General features: G+C 37.8%; 1 long non-coding RNA gene across 1 annotated transcript; it reads left to right on the top strand.

Moving 5' to 3' along the window:
- The first annotated feature begins 6,724 nt into the window (after positions 1-6,724).
- Positions 6,725-26,398, top strand: LOC132599805 (uncharacterized). Its single transcript, XR_009567024.1, has 4 exons — positions 6,725-6,909; positions 7,383-7,433; positions 24,859-24,909; positions 26,119-26,398. It is a non-coding gene; the product is annotated as an uncharacterized LOC132599805 (long non-coding RNA).
- Positions 26,399-26,477: the final 79 nt, after the last annotated feature.

The raw sequence follows: 26,477 nt of genomic DNA, 5'->3' as shown, positions 1-26,477 counted from the left end.
AACACAGAAAGTACTGATTTTAATGGGCTTCCGACCTAGCTTTGAGTTTTCGTGGTGGCGGTCATGGTGGTATTTTCCCGAAGATGAAGACGATGGTGTGGTTCCAGACCTGGAGGTTTCTGGTACTTCTTTCTTTTTCTTTGTCTTTGTTTGTAATTTTTCCTAATTTCTTTGATTCAAGCTGATTGATGGGTCTTTTATCGCCAGAAATTCATCGGTAAAGGGATTGGTCTGAGCCGGCAAGTTCAGGCAACAAATTATTCAAATTCTAAAATTCAAGTTTAGATTTTTCTTGCTTCAATCCCACTGGAAATGGCTCCAATCCCTCTTTCCGGTGGTCGACTTTTTTGGCTCAGGCATCTGGAACTGCCATTGGCCACCACAAGAGCAGGTGGAAGATGAAATTTTGGGAATGGATCGGACCGGGTTATCAATGAGAGGCTAATGTAACGCAACGTCGTCGTTTCTTATCATCTTCTCATCGTCCCAACCAAAAAGTTGCAAACTTTCAACCCATTTTCTCAAAATTGGAGCAGAGAGTCTTACAACAAAAAATGGCTGTTCAACCTCTCTCCACTTCAAAAGGCATCAACCATCTTAATTACGGAATACCCACTTCATCTCTCTCCATAAAAAACACATTCGAACCAAAACATTTGCCACCACAAGAGCAGGTGGTCGACTTTTTTTGGCTCAGGCACCTGGAACTGCCATTGGCCACCACAAGAGCAGGTGGAAGATGAAATTTTGGGAATGGATCGGACCGGGTTATCAACATTGTGAAACAACACAGACCTAACTTCCGTTCTCACTAGAAAACAAAATTGCGTAAGAGACCTTCATTTGGGTATTGATTAATGATAAAATTGAGAGAAACAAACATGGAGGGTCGAATAAAATCTCTTCTCTCATAGGGATTTGTGTAAAGAGAAAAGATCTGGGGCAGGAGAGGGAACGGAGAGAGAGAAAGAGAAGGGTGAGGGAGAAATAGATTTGAGAGGTGAGAGAAAATCAATTTAAAAGAGAAATTTGTGAAATACAGGACACTAGTTATGATGTGTAATTTAAAAAAATATTTTAGTTATGAACAATAAATAAAATAAAAGATAGTTACTATTCATAAATAGGTCTTAGAAGCAGCTATGATAAGTAAATTTTCCTTCTTTTTTTTATCATTGGCAAGATCAAGGCCACGCTGATATTTTTATCCGAAACTTGGTAACCTATATCCAAGTGAAAAACTCTTTGAAAAGGAGAGAGAAACGTATCTTCTTCCCCAATTTGCTACCAGCATTTTAGACTTCATACATAGTTAATTAAACACACATCTCTCAACTTACATGGCTACAAGAACACACGGTTCCTTCACTATTCCCACTCGTACAAAAGGCATACATCATTAACGAGCAGAAACTTGAAAAGTTTGAAAACTCAATTATTGAAGTTTGAGGGTTGAGGTTTTGAAATCTGAAAAGCATTGTTAAATAGAATGGATGTTGTTTCAATAATTTGAAAACATATCTTTGGGAAGGTAAATTTGAAATTGGAGTTCATTTGGAGAAGATTTGACGTGGTTTGGTTCGGATTTTGGTGGTCAAGGTTGTTTTATATTTTAGTATATCTTCATATATCCCTGTGTGTATGCACACATATATAAGTGTATATCCCTTTGTATATCCATGTATCTATTTGAATATCGACATACATTGATATATATATATATATATATATATATATATATATATATATATAGACTGCAACATACAAATGTTGTAGATGTTGTCTATTACAACAAATGTAATAGTGATATATATGGGTATACACAAATATACGTTGGGATATACATGTTATTGGCATGAAATGGTCTGAACTCATGATATTGAATACTTGGTGATTGGGTGTGATTTTTTTTGGAAGATTTGTAAGGTCACAAACGTGAAATTAGGAGTTGAATATTTAAGTTTTCCCATTTCTTAGTTCGTTTGGTAGGATTTTGCTATCCATTACACCTTTTATCCGGACAACAGTAGAAAGATTGAAGAGAAAAGTATTTGGGGAAATTTTCTGATGCTTGTATTGAATCCAAAACTCGGTATTTGTACATGTGTTTTGTGTAGAAAATAAATAAGAAAGAAAATACTACTGTACACTTGTCGTACCATTATTTGTACACCGTATAACTACTTTAACAACTTATATTCTTTAGCATGATTGGCACGTGAGAAGAAGCTTCCAATAGGCTTCTTCTATGTACAATTGTAATTGAAATCAGATTGCCATAATTCGACCTCCTCCCTTTCTGATTAAGTTCTTAGATTGTGCCACGTCGCCTAGAGACAAAATAAGATTGCTCTTAGGTTTTTTGAACTGATTTGTTCCCTCTTAGCGTCGTCTTCTTCATTTGTCCTTGCAAGCTGCTGCTGCTTCTTCTTCTTGGTACTCAGTTGAATTGATTCCATGGAATTTGAGGGTTTCCCTTCAGTAATAGTTGCTAAGCCTAATATTTTGCCACAATCCTGTAAATATTTAATAGTTAACATCGGTATATATGTGCCAATGTCTCTATTTATTCATTCACTCTGCATTAACAAATCTTGCCCCAAAACTCGACTTTACGTAAGTAATCTTTTGTGCCATTTAAAAGAATTCTCCTTTTTTGGATTTGGAGGTTCATTCGAAGTTGGATTTGAGTTATTTTCTGGATTTAGACTCGATAGGCTATGGATAAACTTTTTCTCGGATAAAATTCTAATTTTGCCCTTGACGGTTCGAGTTTGACTTTTGGGTTGAATTTTTGGTTCAGTCGATTATCACTATAGCAATATGGTTGTCTACATAATCGTATGCTTACACCGATTACATATTTGAATAAATTGAGACTGTTCGGAGGCATTGAGAAAAGTCAAGGCTTTATTGGGAGCTTCGAACTTAGAAATTAAGGCAAGTTGAGACCTTATTTGACTCTATTTAAAGAGTTTGGTTGGTAAATTAACTAATGTTAAGGGAAGTGGGTAAAAAAAGGGGTCTCGTACTTGTGAGGTGACGAGCACTTGTACAGGTGTCGATTTCATGTTTGAGTATTTATGACCAGTGGCGGAGTCAAGATTTTAACTAAGGAGGTTTAAAAATATAAAGAAGTAGACAAACGAAGAATCTAAGGGGGTTCAACATCTACTATATATACATTTTAAAAAATCACCTTGTATATATAGTGTAATTTTTTGCCAAAGGGGGTTCGGTGGCTCCGCCCTGCTTGTGACGTATTCAAATTGTTAAGGCAAAATACATCAAATCACACTTAAATTATACCCAAAAAGTCGAGTTCACGCTCCAACTAATCGGGCAACCTATTTACCCTCTATTCTTCTTTAAACTGGAATTAATACCCCCCTAGCCGTGACGTGGCGGAGGAATTTTTTTTAATCTTTTTAAGCGCGAGTGAGAATTAAAAAAACATATTAAAAATTGATTAAATTGTACACGTGTCTATTTTTAATGGGATGTCACATAACTAATTGCACTTAATTATTTGTGGGCCCTCTTATCTTTTGTTTACTCATTTTTTGTTCCTCTGCTTCTTTCCTTTTCCTTTCCTTTCCTTTTTTTTTGTGCAACTCTTCTTCACTCTCATTCTTTTTCATCACCACAGAAACTCTATTTTTGCCGATTCAATCATACATTTTCCTCCAATGATAGAAAAATTAGGATAAATTACACCACATTCATTTTCAACTTTCTTCTCTGTGTTTTCAAAGATAAAATGTATCCAGCAATTGTTTAATTAATCATTTCAAAGTCCAAACATCACACAGGATCAACCCACTGCTATGGCCCATGAAAACCGACAAAATCCCTCTTTTCTGAAGGAGATCACCTACCATCTTTTATAAAGGGACAACATCAACAAATGTAGCCGGAAAGTTTATCTAGAAAAATTTCTTCGGCAAACTTCCATTTTTTCCCGTCAATCTTCTACCATTTTCCTATCTCTCATTCTAATCTTCTTTCTCTTAGAATTATTATGCAAAAATCATTACCAATAAATTACAAATTATTTTCACAAGTTGAAACCATTTCAAATTCTTAAATCTGAAATGGGTAGTCGAAAATGTAGTTGGGTTACCAATTTTGAATCTGAAATTTTTGTTTGTTGGTGATTTGTTAGTCAAAATTAGTTTGCAAGATAATGGCTAGGATGAAAAAAATGATGATGAAGAAGAAGAAGAAGCGTCTGGGAGGTGGGGGGTGGCGTGAAGGTGGTACTGAAATGAAGAAGAAGTGTTTGGGCGTGGGGGTGGGGGTGGCGTGAAGGTGGAGGAGAAGAGGGGTGGGGCGGAGGGGTAGGGGGCGGGTGGTGAAATGAAGAAGAAGATGAAAAATCATTTTTTTTTATTAAAATTTAAAAATCATTTTTTACTTTAATTTTGTGAATAAAAGAAACAAGTGTGAACAAAAAAAAAAGTAAAAAGTATAAATATATTATATTTCTGAAGTGGGTTGACATGGCGTTGACGTGGGTTGACATGGCGCTGACGTGGCGCGCATGTGGAGCACCTCACACCATGAGAGTGGTTTTATACCTCATAAGGTGGTATTAGTTCTAGTTTAAAGAAGAATAGGGGGCAAATAGGTCGCCCAATTAGTTGGAGTGTGAACTCGACTTTTTGGGTATAATTTAAGTGTGATTTGATGTAAGAATGCCAAAGCATGTGGACATTGACTAGTAGTTGATTTTGATCGATTTGATCGTTATGTGTGATGTGAATCGCTTATTTGATTACTTATGTGTTCTCATCACTCTGTAATTCTCATTTAAAGTTGAAAAATGCCAATTCGATTAACACTTTGTAAATTCGGGTTAGGTGTTACTATGTTAAATGAGTATTAATGTGACATTTATCCATATGAAGTCCTATCAGGATGAGTTTGGGTAGAAATAGTTGTTTTAAGATCAAGACGAATAGTGAGGTGCATAAGATTTGATAGAATCGATTAAGTTTAAGGTAGGTATGAGTTCCAGCTTATTTACACGAAAATCCATTGGGAATTTGAAGAGACATAAAACATGAAAGTTGTAGATCTTTGAAGTACCTTTCCAATCATATATGGCTGAGTTCAAATGGAGCTCTGTGCTAGGAGTTATGCCCAATTAACTGAACGTTGCCGAAACAGTGAAAAATTGGCCTAGCGCCACGAGGGTCGCGACGCCCCGCGCCAAGCCAATTTTTCAGAGAATTGGAAAATCAGAAGGCTCAATAAAATATGCCTAGATTGGGGTGGTCCGCAATGCCCTACGAGCTGCGCCTGGCCATTTTGTGCCTGGTGCGATTTTTCCCAAATTTTATAAAATCCCAACTTTGTCAAAACCCTTTCCCACTTCATTTTGGACGACTTATTGAGAGAAAACAACCCTAAGGATTCCCCAAAACTTATAAGGTAAGTTATTGATCAATTTTCATTGTTACTACATCAATTAACATCAAATTAACACTAGTTCATCCTTCAAAATAACAGATTCTTGAAAATCGAAGAAAGAGAAATTGAAGGAGACTTTGAGAAACTTCTTAAAGGTATGATCATTGATCTATACTGATGTTATTTATATGGTTTAGACTAGTGTAGGGTATTAAAAACAATAAGAATTTTGGGCACAAAAAGCCTAATTTTCGATAAGGGTGGGAACTCTTAGATTTTGGTTAAAGTTATGAACTTTATGATTATTAATCATCGTAGAACCTCAAAAAATCTGTTTGGTAGCGTTATAGCGCGAATCGAGGTATGTCCCTTTTCGAACATAATTTTCAACCTTTAAAAATGGTTTCTTTTACAAGGTTTGTGTGCGTGAGGGACAAGCCCACATTAAACCATATGTGTATTATTCTATATATATGCATTCATGATTTCTTCTATAAAGGGGTGATTGAAATTCAATTAGAAATCTTTGAACTTTGAACATGAAGTACCTGTTGACACCTAATTTTTGACCTCCTATAATTTATTTTAATCACCCGGAGTCCTTGAATATTAAATGAAGTGAAATAGGTATTTTTAGAAGCCAAAATGATTTTATAAAATTATTTAGATAGTATTCTACGATTCTCACTTGGTAAAATAATTTATATAAATATTACAAGTCATTTGGAAATTAATTTACATATTATTAGAACAATATTGGTATTTTCCAGAAAAATTGAATCAATTAATAAGTATTTCACTTCTTTTAATTCAAGGAAATTGGTTATTTAAAATAAACATTCAATTTTGCCATTTAGCTTTAATTTTTTGCATAAATAGGTCATTATGGTCAAAATATGATTACAATTGAAATAATCAATTGAATAATCTAATTTTCACTTTAATAGCCTAATTCATGTTTTATCTTAATTAGGGTCATATTTTCAAATTAGAAATTAATTAACAAATTAATTTAAAAGTGGTCTTGATTGCAAAAAATGTTCAATTAGTAGACATTTTTTTAAATGCGGCTATTTGTTTAAAATTATATGTAGAAGCTCCTCCCAATATACGTGTATACTGGGATATACACATGAATATATGTATACATGTGTATATCTCATGTATACACATGTCTAAAACTGGGCCACCTGTTCCTTTTTTTAAAAAGTGGCTTAGTCCAATCCATTAAGGACTGATCCGGCCCAACAACTCAAAAATATAAAAGCACAAAGGCTTCAACCAAACAAACCCCTAAGGGGTTGTTCTTATTTTCTCAGTTGAAGGGTTTTTAAACCCTAGCGCCGCCTTAAGGCGACTTTCTCTCTCCCATGTGGTTCACTATTTTTGGCAAACTTTCAGAGTGCCACAGGCATGACACAGTCGTGGTGTGTGCTTTTTGAGGAAAATCATTTAATGCTTCTTCCTCTTTCATCAAAAATCAAGCCAAACGAGGTATAAATTTGTATTTTACTTCACTTTTTCATTACAACGGTCTCAACGCTTTGCAAATCTTAATGGTCTTTATTTGCATGTGTTTGAAATGCCGATTTCTCATTGGTTCGTTGAAGACCTCTCGGATTGAGGTCAAATTTGTTTCTCTGAGTATTTTTGAGTAGATCTTAGCCGTATATGTTTCAATTTGCTAAAATCTGGGCCATTGAAACAATGTCGAGAAGCAACGTTTGCTTGTTCCACATCGTTTGAGAATTAGGCTTTTATGATTTAGGGGTTCTATTCCAATTTCCAAATTTGCATTTTGATAACAAGTTTGAGCATCTGAAAATCTCATTTGCATAAAAATTCGAATACCTGGGGTTTCTAGCTATTTTTGCTTAAAACCTTTAACTTTCGGATTAAGTTTAAAGTTTTTAAATATTAAATGTTGTTGTTATTGTTGATTGGTGGCTGACTGTTGGAATTTGGAGGAGAAAAGGGTCTTCTAAAGTTCAATCTATTCTAGGCTGCACCATAAAAAGGTAATTTCTCATCTTTTCTTTTATTGCAATTCATTAATTTATGCTTTATGTGTTATTAGTTTAGTATTAGTTTAGTTTCAATGTAGTTAGTTTTGCTAGTTCGTTTTGCTTAAGTTAGGCTAAGATGATGTTGATTAGTTTAGTAACTCGGTTCTGATTTCTGTCTACATTAGCTTAATATGTATTTTTTGTTAATTGTTTTCTATCTAAGTTAGTCTAATATGTATTGCTGTCTATATTAGTTTAATTTGTGTTGCTTGTTAACTTGTTGCTGTCTAGATTGGTTTAATATGTGATACTGTTTATATTAATATGATATGTATTCTTGATTGGCTTAATTACTATATGCTATTATTGGGTTTATAGTAATTAAGGCAGTATTTACATTAACCTAGGATGTTAAGAGATTGCTTGTCTTATCCTTATGTGTGGGTTGAATCAGTATTTGCTTTAAATACATAACCCAGTTCCTGAATCATGCTAGATCATTCATAATATGGCCTAAAAGATTTATAGTCTAAAGTAATCAAGTTTAGATGTTTTATAATAGTCTCTGTTTGATCCATATTCTTTGACAACACAATATTCACTTTAAATAAGGCTTAACTTTGGTTATATGATTCTGTGTGAGCTTAAAATATGGCTTTAGTTGGGCAGTAAGTTGGTATTAACATTCATGGGAGGTTATACTTCAATATGGCTTACAGATTGGTAGTCAAACTTATTTACAAGATTATGCATAGTCTATGACCTGCTACAATTTGCTTACATAATCTATTGAAAATTTGTTTTAACACATGGCTATGTTAGTGTCTTGTTTGAAAGAAATTAACTTTAAAAGGAGATTATACACACTTGGTAACTAAGTGATGACTTGTTTGGGTTCTGAATTTGTTCTTGGACACCTACTTGCTCCTCTTTGTTTAGGCTGAATCACTATTTAACGGGGTGTTTAACTTGTAATTGGCTTATGGATTTTAAAACTGGAATACTTAGAGTTATTTCAAATTTTCTAATATTTTTGGTATGGTTTGTTGTTGTGTTGATAAATGTCACGTCCCAGCCCCGTGGGCCGCGACTGGCACCCTATCTGGGTACCCAGACCAAACCGCATATTCATTTCCCAAATCCGAGCATGTTCCAAAAATTCATAAAAGTCATATCAAACTGAATCTTTATCAAATATGTCTTAAGCGGTCGCACAAATCAAAATGCCATATCAAATACAAACTGAGCGGCGGAATAGACATCGCCGGTCGAAGGTGCAAACATAAGCATAAGGGCCATTTAGGGCCATCAAAACAAACGGACCGCTTTAAGACCAGAAAACAAATCAAACAAACATATATAGGACCCTCGCCCCACATATATGACTACAGGCCTCTACGAACTCAAAACAAAGACATATGGCGAGACAGGGCCTCGCCGTACCCAAATCGTCAAATATACAGAGCATATACATAGCAAAAGGAGTCTGTACCAAAAGTGGACTCCGGATCAGAAGGAGTACTCCAAAATAACAGAAAGTGAAGCCTACAGTGGAGGATCACCAATGTCTGTACCTGCGGGCATGAAACGCAGCCCCCGAAGAAAGGGGGTCAGTACGAAATATGTACTGAGTGTGTAAAGCACGGAGTACAGAAATATGGATCAAAACTGAAAGCAAATCAGATAACAAAGTGGAGTACAAATCAGTATGTCAAAATCCGTATCAAAGTCGTATACGTATACATAATGCAAACGAAATCATGCAAACGCTTAAGAACGTGGTCGCCACTCCGACGCTGGCGCCACACACAGCATAACACCAGAAAGTTTCAAATCTCCGTATCTCCGAACACAAACACAAACATAGGTGAGCGTATCGCATCACGAGCCATATCACAGCATAACTCCAAACGGAACCCGGCCCTATGGCGAAGCCTCGGGAACCGTAACACAGCATACGGCCGAATTATTGTAAGGCGCACGAATCATAACCGGCCCGGGAACCGGTGAACGAAGTCATAATGAGGCACGAGCGGAGTCGTGAGCAAACAAATGCAATTCATATTTCAAAATAGCCTTTCAAAACTTAGTAGTCTCATAAGTCATTTCATAGTACAAAATAATCGAATACTTAGTCGATACCAAGTTTCATTTCACAAAGCGTTTCCAAAATATTACGTATGGCTCAAAACGTAACTTAGCATATCATAATATTCAAAACATAACTCGTAGGAGGAAGTTCCAAAACCGAAAGTATCATATCAAACTTTATTCGAAGGGACAGCCCAATAAGACAAATAGGGCGTCTCGGGGTTAGCGGGCCCACCTCGAGTCGAATTGAGGTGGCGAACATAATTTACGAACATTTAGGGGCCAAAAGTTCATACGTAATCATTTCTAAGTTACCCGACCACGTTTCGATAGGTTTCGAACGATTGGTGGCAATCTAGCCAAAATAGAGCCCTTAGGCTTCAATTGAATTGAATGAATAGTAACGTTTCTGTGGATCGGGTTTCGAGGAGCAGAGATGCTCCGGAGGTTCCAATATTCACCTAGCATACTAAGACATGCCAAACGAAGAAGTGGGAAGCTTTACATACCTTACAGACGTCGTATGCTCTCCCAAAAGTCAAGTCCCGCTTCGTCTGAAATCTGCAAATGGTCAAAGTTACCAATTGAGATTCTTAGGCTTAAAAATGCCATTAACTTCATTTTTGCCTACCGAAATTTCGGCAGCATTTCCCCTATAAATCTAACACCCCCGAGACTTAGCTCGGCTCAAAATACATCAACAACCACAGCCCACACATCAACAACAACACAAATCATAATCAAACCACTCTAACTTCAAAGGTCCACCTTACTACACAAGTTGGAGATCTTTCATTCAAACTTCAAAATCCCAAATCTATATCCATATTATTGTATTCATTCTCTCATTCAAGATTATGCCAACACATTCCAAATACATTCCGTGCCATACACGAAATTGCCCAAAATCCATTACTTTCCATAATTCTTTCAAAACATCAAAACTTACAACGAACATTCTAACTTGCGTCGTTTCATTGCGAATTCATTAATATCAACAATAAATCATATTTAAAGTCCTTAGTACCACAGATATACAATGATATACGTAAATATACAAAAGGCATACACTTTCCGAGGATGTCCGAAATCATTTTTCAACGCCAATTTAATTCATCAATCGATCATTTGCGTCTTAAAGGTTATAACGACTCAACTAACGAACTAAATAGGATTCAATTCACCTCCCCTTCTAACTCTCATGGCTCACGGCCACACACCAACACACACACACACACGGCTGCACACACATACACTACTACCACAAAATTCTCATTTCATTTCATTCATCATAACATTCATACCAATTCCATAACATAAAAGTGGAGGAATTCTTACCTTTTCTTGAAAACCCGACTTGTCGCAAACGAGGTTCTTGTGCCAAACTAATTATACCCCGTTGAAGAGGGCCTTGAGTACTTCACAACTATGTGGAAACTAAGATTTTTGGATTGAACAAGGGCTAGAATTTTTTTTCCTTTCTCTCCTCCTCACTCTCGGCCGAGAGCCTTTCTTATGGACTAGCTCACTTTTTTTTGTTGTGTGGTTATTGTTCTTGATAATTAGCAAGACATCTTGATATATATCCATTAGTAATGGTCATGTGCATAGCACATGACACAAAAAAAAAATGGGTTTGGGCCTTGGCCTTTGGCCGGCCACCCTACAATTTTGGGCTTCAATTTTTGTTGTCCAATTCTTGGCCCAATTCATTAAAAGTCCCGTTTTGTAATTCCCGAAACTAATTTCCGAAATTCCAAATTTACCCTCGGCCTTTCCCGAGGTCTTGACATTAATGATTCCATAACCAACATGGTCCTATGCACAAAAAAATCAAAATATTTCCTTATAACATACAAGTCGTAATTATTTCTCGATTTCCAATTATACGAAAACACGGGACATAACAATAAATAAGTTAGTCTAATCTAGTGAATGATAACTTGCTAGGTGTCTTACTTAATCACTTTGTTTAAAATAGATTCACTTATTCAATAAGGTTAAAATGAATACTTACCCTTTATGAAATACTGGTTTAAACCATGCTTCACTAATCCACCAAGAAGATAATTAAAACTGGATATTTGGGCAATTTATCTAGGTACATTAAGTCCACTGAAGTCTGTTTAAGTGAAGTAGTAGTCTTATTATCTCCTCATGCTTTCAAGTGTAAGTTGGCTTAAAATTTGACTTCCTTAGAGTGTAAGTTAATCCTGAAAACCCCTTGAATGTTGTGCGGCATCAGGAACAAGAAGGTGAAAGCTTTCCTTTTTGGGCTGTTTTAGTATCTCCATAGGTGTGTATATTAATGGTATAGGGTTGATAGGTGTGTATATCTATTTGTGTGGCATTGCCTATTTTTATTTAAGAAAATGACCCTATGGACTGTTTACTTTATTTTAGTCTTGGACTTGGGTCTGTGATGTTTCATTTAAGTCTCTATGGGCCTTTACTATTTATAACCTAATCTGTCTAAAAATTAATGAGTGAAATCAGTATAGTAATGATTAATTGATTAGTCTATTGATTAGTTACTAATCCTTATCTTTCTTATGTGTTTGTAAAAAATACCTTCGGCCTTTGGGGCCTTTGCATTTATCACGCATGAATTGGGTTGAGCCCAATTCCTCTATGATCGTGTCTGCCTGAGAGGAGAAAAATGGAAAGGGAAGTAAATATTTATTATTGAAGGCCCAGCTATGGGTGAAAATAGTACTAATGGGTGCGGGTAGCCCACTAGTGAAAACAAATTCCTTTCCACCCTTTATTTGGTTATTTGTTTTATCTAACGTATTTTGTAAATAAACCTATGATATAGTGAAACCCAATGAATTTTAGAACCTAGGATCACACTTAGTAAACTTAGGTAACCTATCTAAAACAAACTCAAAATTCTTTCAAAATTTGATTTATGCTTAAAAATTGATAAAAACAGTCTGCTTAAGTAAACAAATTATTTGTCTTTTCAAAACACTTGTAAAAATGAGACTTTGGAATTATGAGATGTGAAAAAATGAAATTTACTAGACTTACTATATTTTGAGGGAAAGAAAAGAATGAAACTGGTTAAATGGAGATTTATATTGCTTGTTTGTTTAGAAAAATCGCACATGTGCTTCTTACAAAGAATAAAACCATTACACTCCGGATTTTTTTTTCTATCCTACGACATGAGTAAGCTTGTATGATTAGGATGAGCCTCAAAAGATTTTCTGAGTTAAGCCACCAAGATAAGGTTTCGCCTCGAGTTTTCCATTACAACTACTCACGATGGGTTTGGGCTTAGAATGATGTTGAGAGCCACCTGAGCGTCTTATGAATACCTCTTGAGAGCCACTTGAGCGTCATATGATTACCTATAGGCACAATATGATTACCTATTGGCTTGAAGAGAATGTAAGGGTGCGAAGGTAACACAAGTCAAGAATAGACGTGCTACGTCTTCCATATAGATGTATTGGATTATAAAGTACACTAACCGCCTTGACTTCGATCATTAAGGTTTATCTTTAAGGTTATGAGACATTAGATATGTTTAAGTTCAAGTATTACAAGTATTGAAAGGATTAGAGGTTAAACGAATCGACGACGGATGAAAGGATTTATTATGCGACTTGACGCCACAAGTTGACGCCTCGTCAATATGTTGACGCCGCTCAGAGGCGCATCGACGCCTAGCCACCTGAGAATCAGGAGCTGTGGTACTTTGACCAGGCAGATCGATGGCGTCGAGCATGTCGACGCCACCATCGACCTTGAGGCAGTGGAGACCTTTAATTATGAATATATAGTGTGAAATATTTTTCGAGTTGAGCAGCTTGGCTAGGAAGCCAGCCCATTTTGTAGGAAAAGCTTTCATATCTATGATCTATGAAACTGTCCGACTAACTTGACAAGCCATCCTTCGGGTTGTTGAAGTGAGGTTTGTGGCAAGCCGTCCTTCGGGATGTTGAAGCCCAGTCCTACCATGTAAGAAAACTGTTGTGCTTACAGTCTGGCCGTCTTGCTTGCTGTTTCCCTGCCCTCTACACACTATGGTATCAGAGCCAGTCTATCTCTTTCGGAGAGAGGAACAGTTTAGTAAAATTATGTCTGAGTCGTTACCATCTGCATCCAACCCTTGTAAGTCCTTAGCAAAAATTAATATGTCTCCCACTCTGTATAAAACCCTTTCTTGCAAATGTGATTGCCTTTATGAAGTTGATATCCTACCTGATGAAAACAAAGTGTCTCCTACCGACCTGCCCCTCATAAACCCGTATTCTGCTTTTGCTAAAAGGACATGTTCCCCGTGGTCACAAATCCGTTCCCTGGTCCAACCAAAGCCCAAAGGAGCTAAAGAATATGTTTGTGCCTCAAAACTTGACCAGCACCCTATTCTAGCAACTGAAGAGGAACAATTCATCACTCTGCAGATTCCAGATGATTTTCCTATATAGTGGAAAAATCATGGTTTCACCCATATCTATTTTGGTGCTGTTAGGATTGCATTAACATATCATGGAAGAAAAGGCCAACTAGTTGTGGCTTGCCTTGCCCTTCTTGATACCAGATATAATGAGTACCAACATGCGAATTTGGGTATCACAGAAGTCACTCTAAAAGCTGGGACAGTTTTTGTCACTATATTCCCAAATTTTAACATGTCCCTGTATGATCCATATCTAACAGATGCTTTAAAACTCCAAGTCCAAATTCAAGGTGCTCCACAAGCTAAAGATGCTATTCAAGCTACTTTACATTACTAGATAGCTTGGCGAGTTCAGAATCATGCTATGGATCTTTCCCTTCCAGGTGGAGAAAATGCTTTGCTCTTAAAAGTAGATGCCACCAACGGAACTACCATGTGCAACCAAATCCCAAAACAGCTCTCTAGGGAAGAACTTTTCAAAGTCCTTCCAGATACATGGGTCACTAATTATGAAAAGCTGAGATAACCTGTTGAACCTCTCCAATCCTCTGAACGCACTTTTTCCAAAAAACCCGATAAAACAGTTGCCATAAGCTTTGACCACTATTACCTTAAAAAACTGAACAAAACAACCTTTTCTTTCCAGATGTACCAACCCACTTATAACCAAGCATACCAAGATGACCCTGAGACATTCTCTTATCATCTCCCAAGTATCATGAGTGAACATGACTGGATAAAGTAGTTCGATAATAAAGGTCATGATGTAAGGTGGTTCAAATGTCCTTTCACGGGACACTGCCCATGGGATGTCTAATGTGACTGTCAAGAATGTCTTGACGATGAAATTGAATGGGATGAACATCATACAAGAAGAACCAAATCAAAGAAAAAAGGGAGAAACTCTGAAAGAGAGTTCTGAACAAGGTATGAAGAAGGAGATTCATCTATCGGTTCACTGAGCTGTCCAGGAAAATATGAATTCCTTGTTTCGTACAAACCTCAAAACTGGCCACCTCTCCCTAACCAAAATTTATATCACAAACCTTCAAATCCAAATATCTGAAAGCCAGAAATACTTATAATGAACCCATCAAGCTCCAGTCATACCCCTGAATTTACTTCACAAAAACCTTTTGAAAAATATGGTGCAAGCCATGCCCCAAAAATTCCAAGCCAAAATGTTGGGCTGCCCACTGGAGAAAAGCCACCGACAAGTGAAGTAAAAGCAACAATCAATTGGTAATCCGAAAATTCCATTTGCCAAAGCAAAGTGTTAACTAATATTAGCATTTCCATCAGAAATGTTGCTCACACACAAAACAAGATGATGAGCAGGGTGGAGACAATTGAGAAAAAAGTGGAACAAGCATGTTCTCAGCATGCTGGACTGTTCAAAGCCCTGGGATTGCGAATGACAAACACGCAGTATGAGATTTGTCCACCAAGCACTTCCCTTTTCCACTTCTTTAACCAACAACAAAAGAAAATGGCTGACATTAAAGAACAAATACAACAATTGAGATATGGTCACCTTGAACCGCAAAAAACACAAAGCTGCCCATCAAAACCCACCTTTTTCCCTATGTCCTCACAAAAATACTCATCACTAAAGCTTGAACATTCTTTCACTATGTTCCCATCCACAAAATGAGACCCTATGTCTTTTACCCAAAAATAAAATGATGAACCTGAGTTTCACATTGCAAAAATGATCTGGGAAAGGAAAGACTCTATGGCGGCCCAAAAGCAGTCCAAACGAAAGAAAGAACTCGGGGAAGGTTCAAAAGAACCCGAGCTGGAAAACTTGATGATCTCGGCCCAAAAGATTCCTAACCTCTACGTGGCGCAACCTACAAATGATATAGAGGAGGATGATACCCTGGGATCCAGTGACCAAGATTCATATGATACTGATCCTATTGAAGAAAGCGTTGAGACAAGCGAAGATTCCTCAGTTGACTCTTCAGAAAAAGATAACCCACCAATTTTCATGAATCAACCTAGAGAACCAGAAATCTCTGAAGTAGATGATGATCGTGACGGGATGACGGATGAGCCAATTCCAAAAAGAAGGCCAGAAGCAACAACCGCAAAATTCGTTGGGACTGAATTCCATACCTTCAGTCTGGATGATATCAAAGTATCAAAATGGCCCAAAGGATCCAAGATCTCTTCACTTGGATGGTGACAAAGAATCTTGTCGAACGGGAAAAATACATGATCCTGTTAGAATTCACTTCAAGGTTCTCCGGAATTCTCAGAGACCGGTGGAATTCACTTGGGATACAAGACAAAAATATGTTTCTCACATCCCAAGACTTTGCTTTCAACATCAAAATACTCCAAGAAGTATTTTGTGGAGATATCGGCCAAAGACAAGAAAAACTAAGGAGACAGTTCTTCGAAATGAAATGCGTAGCATTTGACAAGATGTCATTGATATCCATTTTCAGAAGATGGCTAAAATGTTCTTTGAGTTAGGCAGAGAAGCTAGTATCAAGCAAGCCTTTGTTTCATCACTTCCAAAGATGTTAGCAAGCCGGACCATGGCGATCATTGAGGAGAAGTTCCAATCAATAACGATCCCACAGGTCGGCTACATCAGACAAGCAATATTTCTAGCGTTGGATGATATCTAGATAAAGAGATCTGTTTTGAAGCAGATCATACGAAATATTCCAGCTCTTGATAAAGCTTGCGGGAAGTCTGACCTAATTACTGGGTCAAGCTGTTCGTGCCATGTCCCCAGACGAAAAGGAAGATTCAAGCGATTCAAATTGCCAAGGCCTTCAGGCGAAGGATCCCAGTTCAGGAGGCGCACAAAATATTTCAGGAGAAGGAGCCCAGGCATGTCCCGAAAAAATGATATATGCTTCATCTGCAACAAGATTGGGCATTATGCAAAACATTATTCCCAATCTAGAAGGTCAATCAAGCTCCTTACTGAAATAGAGGACTACACTGGTATCCATCTAGGTGAAGATGATGATCTTGAATCTATTCTCTCATTAGAGGACGAACCCACATAGAAGACCCTCTTTTCCATAGATGTGTACGAAGAATACGAAGATGAATATTATAAGATTTCACAACCAGAGGGGAAGGCTCAAGAAAAGATCAACAACATCATGGTAATCTCACAGGTCCAGCTTAAAGTCTATCCATCCAAATGGGATAAACCAATCCAGGTTATTGCTTTCATGGACACTGGAGCGGCATGTTCACTGATTAACCCAGCCGTTGTTCATGAGGATCAATGGATTCCACATTTCAAAGATTTCAACACTGCTGGGACTGGAGTCCTAACCACCACAGTCATCACAAAGCATCCAATCACAATTGAATTCTTCCCAGGGTTGAAGTTTCGAACTAAGCTGATTGGATCAGATGTCCCAAGGAAAGACCTCATTGTCGGATTTGACATCTTCAGGCAACTTAAAGATCAGATCCAGATCAAAGCCCATGGAATAACGTTCAAGAAACAATTCAAGCCATATATAGATGTTTTACGATTATTCCAAATAACTGATGCTGAACAGATCAAGGAGATTGAAAAGCAGTTGGTAGAGCATTCATGTGCGGATTCTCACAAGGAGTGTATGGGAAATGCAAAAAGCCTTTACGGCTAAATGAAGAGTTTTTCATTAAACCGCCCTTCAAGCAGAATGAAAGCATTAATCCTACGAAGGCAAGTCACTTCGACATGAATCCAGATCATCTTCAGCTTGCCAAAAGGGAATGCGAAGATCTCTTGGAGTTTGGACTTATCGAGCCCTCTAATTCGCAATGAGCGTGCGAGGCATTCTATGTCAATAAACGGGCAGAACAAACAAGAGGTAAACTCAGATTAGTTATAAACTATCAACCTCTTAACTATTTCCTCCAAGATGATAAATTCCCTATCCCAAATAAACTCACCCTTTTTTCACACTTAGCCAAAGCTAAATAATTTTTCAAGTTTGACCTTAAATCGGGGTTTTGGAAATTGGGAATACACTAAGAAGATCGACCAAAAATAGGGTTTTGTATACCCGATCATCACTTTCAATGGAAGGTCATGCCCTTTGGGTTGAAAACGACACCCTCATTGTTCAAAAATCCATGATAAAATTATTTCAACCCATCCTCCATACATCACTAGTCTACATTGATGACATCTTACTCTTTAGTGATACTATGGAAGAACACCTCACTTTGCTCCAACAATTCCAAGACCTGGTCGAGAAAAATAGAATCATGCTCTCACAGAAAAAGACGATTCTTGCTAAAAAGGAAATTGATTTTCTGGGGATGCATTTTGCTGATGGAGCATACAGCCCAGGGCCACATATTTGTCAAGAGCTGCTCAAATTCTCAGACACTAATTTTACAACGAAGCAGCTCCAACAGTTTTTAGGTGTGATTAATTATGTTAGAGATTTTATCCCTAATATCTCTAAATACATTGCTCCACTTACAAAAATGCTCAAGAAGCATACCCAAGGTTGGGGAAAGGAACAGGATGAAGCAGTTTGGAGAATAAAAGAAATCTCAAAAGAAATCAAAGCCCTCCATATTCCGTCAGACGGAAAAAAGATATTGCAGACGAATGCCAGCAACGACTATTGGAGTGCGATACTTTTTGAAGAAAAATATGGCCAACGAAAAATATGCGGATATGCCAGTGGAAAGTTCAAAGATGCTGAACAACACTATCATTCCACATTCAAAGAAATTCTTGTCGTAAAGAATGGGATTAAAAAGTCTAATTTATTTTTAATTCACACAGAGTTTCTTATTGAGATGGATATGAAGGCTTTCCCGAAGATGATCTAGATAAATCCAAAGATTATCCCAAATCCGCAGATTCTCAGATGGGCACAATGGTTTTCCCCTTTCAAATTCCAAGTAAAGCACCTCAAAGGGAAGGATAATATTCTAGCGGATTTCCTATCCAGGCCAGATGAGTTTTCAAAGAGATTTCAAGCCAAGCTGCAGAAAAGGCTAACTAGCCAAATTTTCATGCTTGCAAGCTCACTAGGAGCTAGTTCTTCCAGAATAGCAGATCATCCGCCGGAATTCTTCAGCAAGTTTGTGGATCCGTTTGATCCATCCATCCTTATAGAAAGAAGGACTTTCTATGAGCTTCTAGTTTTCAGAAAATATGGAGAAACCATCCTTAAGCCATTCAGAGTCAATCCAGAATATCCATTCTGTCACATATTCATAGCAATGCACAACGATTTTCCACAGGAGCTATTATGGTTTTTCTGGTACTTTTGTCACCAGTATTGTATTTTCATGGAATTCAAGTGCAACATGTTCCAACATTTTGATAGGATTGAACCTGCTCTCAGAAAGTTTATGCAATGGTTCAAACCACGAAGATATTGGGTTCAATGTTACATCGACCGATAAAGATTATTGATGGGAAGGTCTATGGTTAGATGGTCTCACGAGATGCTTTTATGTATATGTATATATTATTTTGATGGCCGAGAGGCTTATGCATATAAAAGTATTCTTATGTTCTCAAATGAAAAGATGATTTTCTTATGTCCTAAGTATAAATCGATAAAAGAGCATTAAATCAGTAAGATGAGTAGCAGAATGAGTGGTGCTCGGTGGCTAGCCCCGGGTACCCGTCACGGCCCCTAGCTGGGTTGTGACATTTTAGGATCAAAACGAATAGTGAGGTTCATAAGATTCAATAGACTCGATTAACTTTATGGTAGGTCTGAATTCCAGCCTGTTTACGCGAAAATCCGTTGGGAATTTGAAAAGACATAAAACATGAAAGTTGTAGATTTTGAAATACCTTACCAACCATATATGTCCGAGCTCAAATGGAGCTCTGTGCTAGGAGTTATGCCTGATTAACTAACGTTACCGATTCAGCGAAAAATTAGCCTAGCGCGACGCGGGTCGTGACGCCTTTCGCCAAGCAATTTTTTCAGAGAAATGGGAAAATCAGCAAGCTCTGTAAAATATGGGTAGAGCAGGGTGGGCCACGATGCCCCACGCTCCGCGCTAGGCCATTTTGTACTGGTGTGATTTTTCTTGAATTTTTATAAAAGCTCAACTGCATCAAAACCCTCCCCAGCTTCATTGTGGTGCGTGAGTTTTCGGAGGTGTTTCCCGCGGACTTACCGGGTATGCCACTCGATTGTGATGTTGACTTTTGTATTGACTTAGATCTAGGGACTAGCCCTATTTCTATTCCACCATATTGGATGGCACCAGCAGAGTTGAGGGAGTTGAAAGAGAAGCTTCAGGATCTTTTGAGTAAGGGATTTATCAGACTGAGCGTCTCCCCTTGGGGAGCTCCTTTATAGTTTGTGAAGAATAAGGATGAGACCATGCGGATGTGCATTGATTACCGCTAGTTGAACAAAGTCAGCTGCGGAACAAGTACCCCATTCCCCGTATTGATGATTTATTTGACCAACTTCAGGGGGATTCGGTGTTCTCTGAGATTGATTTGGGATCGGGTTACCATCAATTGAAGATTGGGGCCAAAGATATTCCTAAGACAGATTTTCGGACTCGATATGGGCTCTATGAGTTTGTTGTTATGTCTTTTGGACTTACTAATTCCCCTGCTACTTTTATGGACTTGATGAATGACATTTTTAAGCCATACTTGGATTCTTTTGTGATAATGTTTATTGATGAGATTCTAGTTTACTTGCGGAGTAGAGAGGGTCATGAGAAACACTTGAGGGTTGTTCTTGGGTTGTTGAGAGACAAAGAGCTGTATGCCAAGTTCTCTAAGTGTAAATTGGCTTATGTCTGTATCCTTCTTGGGCCATGTGGTGTCAAAGGAGGGAATTATGGTTGATCCTAAAAGATTGAGGTAGTGAGAGATTGGGCTAGGCCTACATTATTGACAGATATTCGTAGCTTTGTGGGGTTAGCTAGTTACTGCCTTCGGTTCGTGAAGGGGTTTGCTTCTATTGATTCACATTGACCTGTTTGACTTAGAAAGTTGTACCTTTTTAGTGGTTCGACGAGTATGAGGTGAACTTTCAAAAGCTCAAGACTTTATTGACTACAGCTCCGATTCTGGCATTGCCCATGGAAGGCAAGGATTTTGTTTTTTATTGTGATGTTTCACGTGCTGGTTTGGGTGCTGTGTTAATGCAGGAAAAGAGAGTTATTGCTTATGTTACAGACAACTGAAGGTTCGTGAAAAGAACTATCCCACTCACGATTTATAGTTGGCAACAGTGGTTTTTGCTTTAAAGATTTGGGGGAACTATTTCTATGGTGAACATTGTGAGGTTTTCACCGATCATCGCAGTCTTCATCATGTGTTTACTTAGATGGATCTTAATTATAGGCAGCGGTGATGGATGGAGTTGCTTAAGGATTATGATATTACTATTTTTATCATCCTGACAACGCGAATGTGGTAGCATATGCCTTGAGTAGGAAGTTAGCTAGTATGGGTAGTTTGGCTCTCTTGATCGTTTCGGAGCGTCCATTATCCATGGAGGTCTAGACTCTGTCTAACAGTTTCGTGAGGCTTGATATGTCTGATTCGGCAGTGTGTTGGCTTGTGTAGAGGCAAAGTCATCATTTCTAGAGAAGATTAAGGCAAGGCAATTCGAGGATGCAAGTTTGTGTAAGTTCCGTGATAAGGTTTTGAGTTGTGAGGCCAAGGAGGCCATAACTGATAGTGAGGGGGTCTTGAGGATTAAGTGGCGTGTTTGTGTTAGTCGCGTTGATGAATTAATTCGGACGATCTTGGAAGAGTCCCACAGTTCTAGATACTTTATTCATCCTGGTGCTACCAAGATTTACCGTGACTTGAGGCAGTACCATTGGTGGGCTAGGATAAATAGTGATATTGTTGAGTTTGTTTCGCAGTGTCTAAATTGTCAGCAGGTTAAGTACGAGCACCAGAGACTCGTAGCTACGCTTCAGAGGATGCTCATTCCTAAGTGGAAGTGGGAGATGATAGGCATGGACTTTGTCGTTGGCCTTCCGAAGACCTTGGGGAAGTTTTATTCGATTTGGGTCATTGTTGATAGATTGACTAAGTCTGCTCGTTTCATACCGGTTCAGATTACCTATACTGCTCAGAAGTTGGCCCAGATTTATATTCGTGAGAGTGTTCGTGTAACATCTCGGATCTTCGGGCTAAGGTTTAACGCGTAAGATAGAGGGGTATAATGGAACCAATATGAGAAGTATAGGAAGTGTTTTGAAAACTAATCAAGTCATAAGAAGAGTCTTTGGGCAAAACAAAGTTTGAACCCACTCTACGGTGCATGTTTTCAAGTGAGTTTGAAGAAGGTCTTACATCAAGTTGTAAAGCTTTGAAATACCTTTCCAACGATATATTATGGAGGTCAAGCGGACATCTGTACAAAATGTTATGGCCATTTTACTGAAGAGTCGCAGAGCAGTCCAGAAAATACGACCCGAAATACGACTCTACAAAAAGTTATGGCCATTTTACTGACGAGTCGCAGAGCAGTCCAGAAAATACGACCCGAAATACGACCCATATTATGAAATACAGACCGTATTTTAGTGGCCATATAATTTACGACCCAGAACAATATATATTCATCCATATCAGTCCAAATCATTATTTTTCTTTCCTTCAAGCCTTAGAACGACCTCCTATCCTCTCCCATCATCAAGAACACCAAGGTAAGCCTATTCTAAGCCTTCTAAGTCAATTCTAAGATGTATCCATGGATTCTAATCAAGAATTCATCATTCTTAACCTGGGGTTTTCAAGAAAAACCCAATTAAAGGGAATTCAAGGCTAGGCTTTGGGATTCTTCTATCAAGTTCAGAGTTTTAATACAAGTTGGAGCATTACCAGGTATGTAGGGTTGCTATCCACATTGATATTTCATTTTGATTATTGAGAATCTATCCATGATCCATGAAAACCTATTTCTTGTATTCCATGGGTTCTTGCATGCATGTTTTTAAATAAAAATGCTTATTTCATGCATATCCTACATGCCTACAAGTTTTCAAGCATTTGTAATTTATAATTACTCTCATGCCATGATTCAAGATAAATTCATGCTAAATACAGGTCATCCTTTCATGAAACTTACGGGTTTCTTAGCCAACTATATCATGTTCATGTTTTAGGGAGTTGCACAGATTACCGAGAAGGCTCAGATAGCCTGAAACAACGTTTGCCACGATAGGATAAGGATCGCTCCGCCCAGTTAGGACGAGACCTTTATATTTTTCCCCATTGAGGGATTTGGATCCATTCATGCCGTGTTCATGTCTTGTACCCTGGCAAGGTACAAGATGGCTTAGTTGATCGGGCAGAGATCAGACGCCACGTGCTAACGTGGTGGTTACATGTCGGTCATACTAATGCTCTCCCACAGATATTTTACTCACGTTATATATATGTATATATGTTATATCTCGTATTTTTGAACGTCGGATTATTTGCTGGGGTGGGGCCCACACACCGAGATTTTTTTTTTGGAACATCTGAAAAGTCATATGAATCACATATGTAAAGTTAAACAAAACTCATGAAGTACCCTTGGGCCAAATCAAAGTGGAAGCCCTCCAAACGAATATTTTTAAGAAAACGTTTTCGGGTGACCTGACTTTGAGGGGCACAAACGGTATTATAAGTTTGAAATTTGGAAATATACCATGAAATAGAAGTTGTAGATAATTGAATTATCTTTCTATCCATAGTTCGTGGGTTCCTAGGTGATGTCGGTACAAGGAGATATGAACGTTTTAAGGTCGAAAGGTCAGTGGGCTAGGCCCAACTCGAGATCAACCGAGTTGACCCAAAAAATAAAATGAAAATTTAGGCCCAATGTTTAAGGGGTGGCCGGCCAAGTGAGGCCCAACCCATGGTTTTAATGAATATTTCCATGTGCTAATTAATTATAAATGGTCACTATCTAATAGAAGTTTCAAGAAACAAAGAAAGAAGAGAAAGAAGAAAAACCAAGAGCAAACATAAGAGCCATTTCGGGTTGGCCATAGAAAAATCACCCTCAAAAAAATCTTGACTCTAAAATTATTTTCTTGTTGAATTCCTACTAATTCAAGGTCCCTTTACAACTTGGTGTAGTTGTTTTGGAAGATTGAGCATTAGTTTCATCAATCTCACACTTTGGACAAGTGAAGAAGATTGGAGAAAAAGGTAGGAATTCATACCTTTTTATTATGTTATGAAGGTTTGTTTGTGTTGTAGTATATGGAAATGAGTAGAAACTATGGAAATATGAAAGTTTACAAAGTGTATATATATATATATATATATATATATATATATATATGTAGCCGTTAGTGTATGTATGTTGTATACATATATGAGTTGAATTTTATGTTGTATTCTAGTTGTGGTTATGGTGAAAATTATATTGGGAATGAAAGTTGAATGAATTTTGGTTGAAGTTGGAATGTAGAAGATTATGTCACTTTAGAATGATTTTGTGATATTATGGAAATGAAGTTGTTAAGATGTGAATTATGATTATGGTTGATGAAATTGGAAGATGGAAATATGTTATGGATATGTAGGTTGAATATTAGAAGTTTTGGATGAATTCTGACTTTGGTAGAAAGTTTGTATATTTTGTATATCTTGTGAATATTTTGTGGAAATGATATGAAATGCTTCCAAATTATATTGTGATAATCTAGATTAATAATGAATATGAAAACATTGAGATTGGTTTGGAAATGGGAAGTCGGAATGAAAGTTCTTGCATTATGTCGGAAAGAAGACTAGTTGTGTTATATTGTGTCCTATATTGATTGTTGTCGTTGTTGGTGTTGTTGTTGGGTTGTTGTTGATTGTTTAGGCCGAGTTAAATTCTCGGGGATGATATATGTATAGGGGAGATGCTGCCCAAATTTCTGTAGGCAATTATGAATAAAGATTGAATACTTAAAGATTGGAAATTGAGAATTGGTAAATGTGACCAATTGCAGATTTTGGGCGAAACGGGAATTGAATTTGGAAAGGCGTAAAGAGCATATAAGGTATGTAAAGCTATCCCGATTCTTCTTTTGGCATGTCCTAGGTGTACTAGGATCGGATTTGAGCCCCGGAATATATTCTGTCCATCGGAATCCGCGTTTGAAATTGTCATTTTTTCATTCAATAGAATTGAACCTTTTAGGTATGCTTTGTTGGAAGAATTAGGAAAACTTTCACAAATTGTTTAGAAAGTTATGAAATGTCCCTAGTACCTCTATAGGTGACCCCACAAGCTTAAAATACGTAATTTGAGCCCACCGCTTCGTTTGTCCCGAGGTGGGCCCACTATTTCCGATTTTACCCCTTTTGTATTTATGACTTGTCTTCGAGCTTCTTTAAAGGAAATGTCTTAACTACTCCTCTAACTATTATCTAAAGAATTGTTTTAAATACTCTGTTAAGTCTTATAAACTGTTTTGGATCTTGGAAACGATCTCAGCAAGATTATGCCTCCGTAACCTATTATGACATCCGAAGTTTACTTACTATGATTCCGTCCGATTTCATTGTTTTGACTTGTCACTCGATATGCCTAATTGAGTCTCTGGAAGTATACATGGTATTTTATTGCATTTAGTTTCTCACTACTCCATTCGTGGATGCCTCAATGTTTCCCACACTGAGCCCGGGCCAAGATATGTTCTCAAGCGTCTTCCACTGCATTGTTCGCCGTGCCTCGATGTGAGGGGGCAGGTATATATGTACATGGGTTGTGGTGTATGCTGTGCCATGTACACTATTCTGACATGATATGATATGATCTGATATGGCCATTTGATATGTTATGCTATGTTACGGGGTTATTCCCCTTTTCTGATCCTTATGTGTTGTGGCACCAGCGTCGGGGGGTGGCCACGTTCTGTCTGCCGAGTCCCTTGGCAGGGGCCGGATATGATATGGCATATGTTTCTGTACACACTCTTCATGTTTTGAAAATATGCATTTGATACTCTGGATATCACACTCACTTTTCTGTACGTTCTGTTTCGGTTATGATTTTGTCCCGTAGTGGGACCAGGTATGACATACGTTTTCTGCAAATACTATTTATGCTTTATGATCAACATCTTTGCTAATCTGGATATTCCGTTCATTTTTTGTATCTTCTGCTTCGATTATGACTTTGTTTACTACGTTCCATGCTTTACATACTCAGTGCATATTTCGTACTGACCCCCTTTCTTCGGGGGCTGCGTTTTCATGCCGCGCAGGTACAGACTACAGATATGCTGATCCGCATGTTTAGGACTATATTCTGCCATCTTGGAGTGCTCTATTGTTCGGAGCCTATGTTTGGTACAGTCCTTGCTATGGTACATTTGTATGTTGTTCAGGGGTATGACGGGGCCCTGTCCCGTCTTATGATTCTGATGTGTTCTGTAGAGGTCTGTAGACATACATGTGGGTTCTGCATATGATTTGGGTTGGTATGATCTGTGACAGCCTGATCGGCTTCCTTGTGCTTTATCCGTTAATCTGTGATAATTAATAATGCCAATTGACTTTTACATTTAAATATTCTGCTTATATGCTGGTTTGGGTTATTGGATACGTTCAGATGTCCAGCACG

Source organism: Lycium barbarum, chromosome 6, assembly GCF_019175385.1.
Source record: "Lycium barbarum isolate Lr01 chromosome 6, ASM1917538v2, whole genome shotgun sequence".
NCBI classification, from domain to species: domain Eukaryota; kingdom Viridiplantae; phylum Streptophyta; class Magnoliopsida; order Solanales; family Solanaceae; genus Lycium; species Lycium barbarum.
The sequence above is the reverse complement of the archived record's forward strand: the minus strand, read 5'-3'. Positions and strand labels throughout refer to the sequence as shown.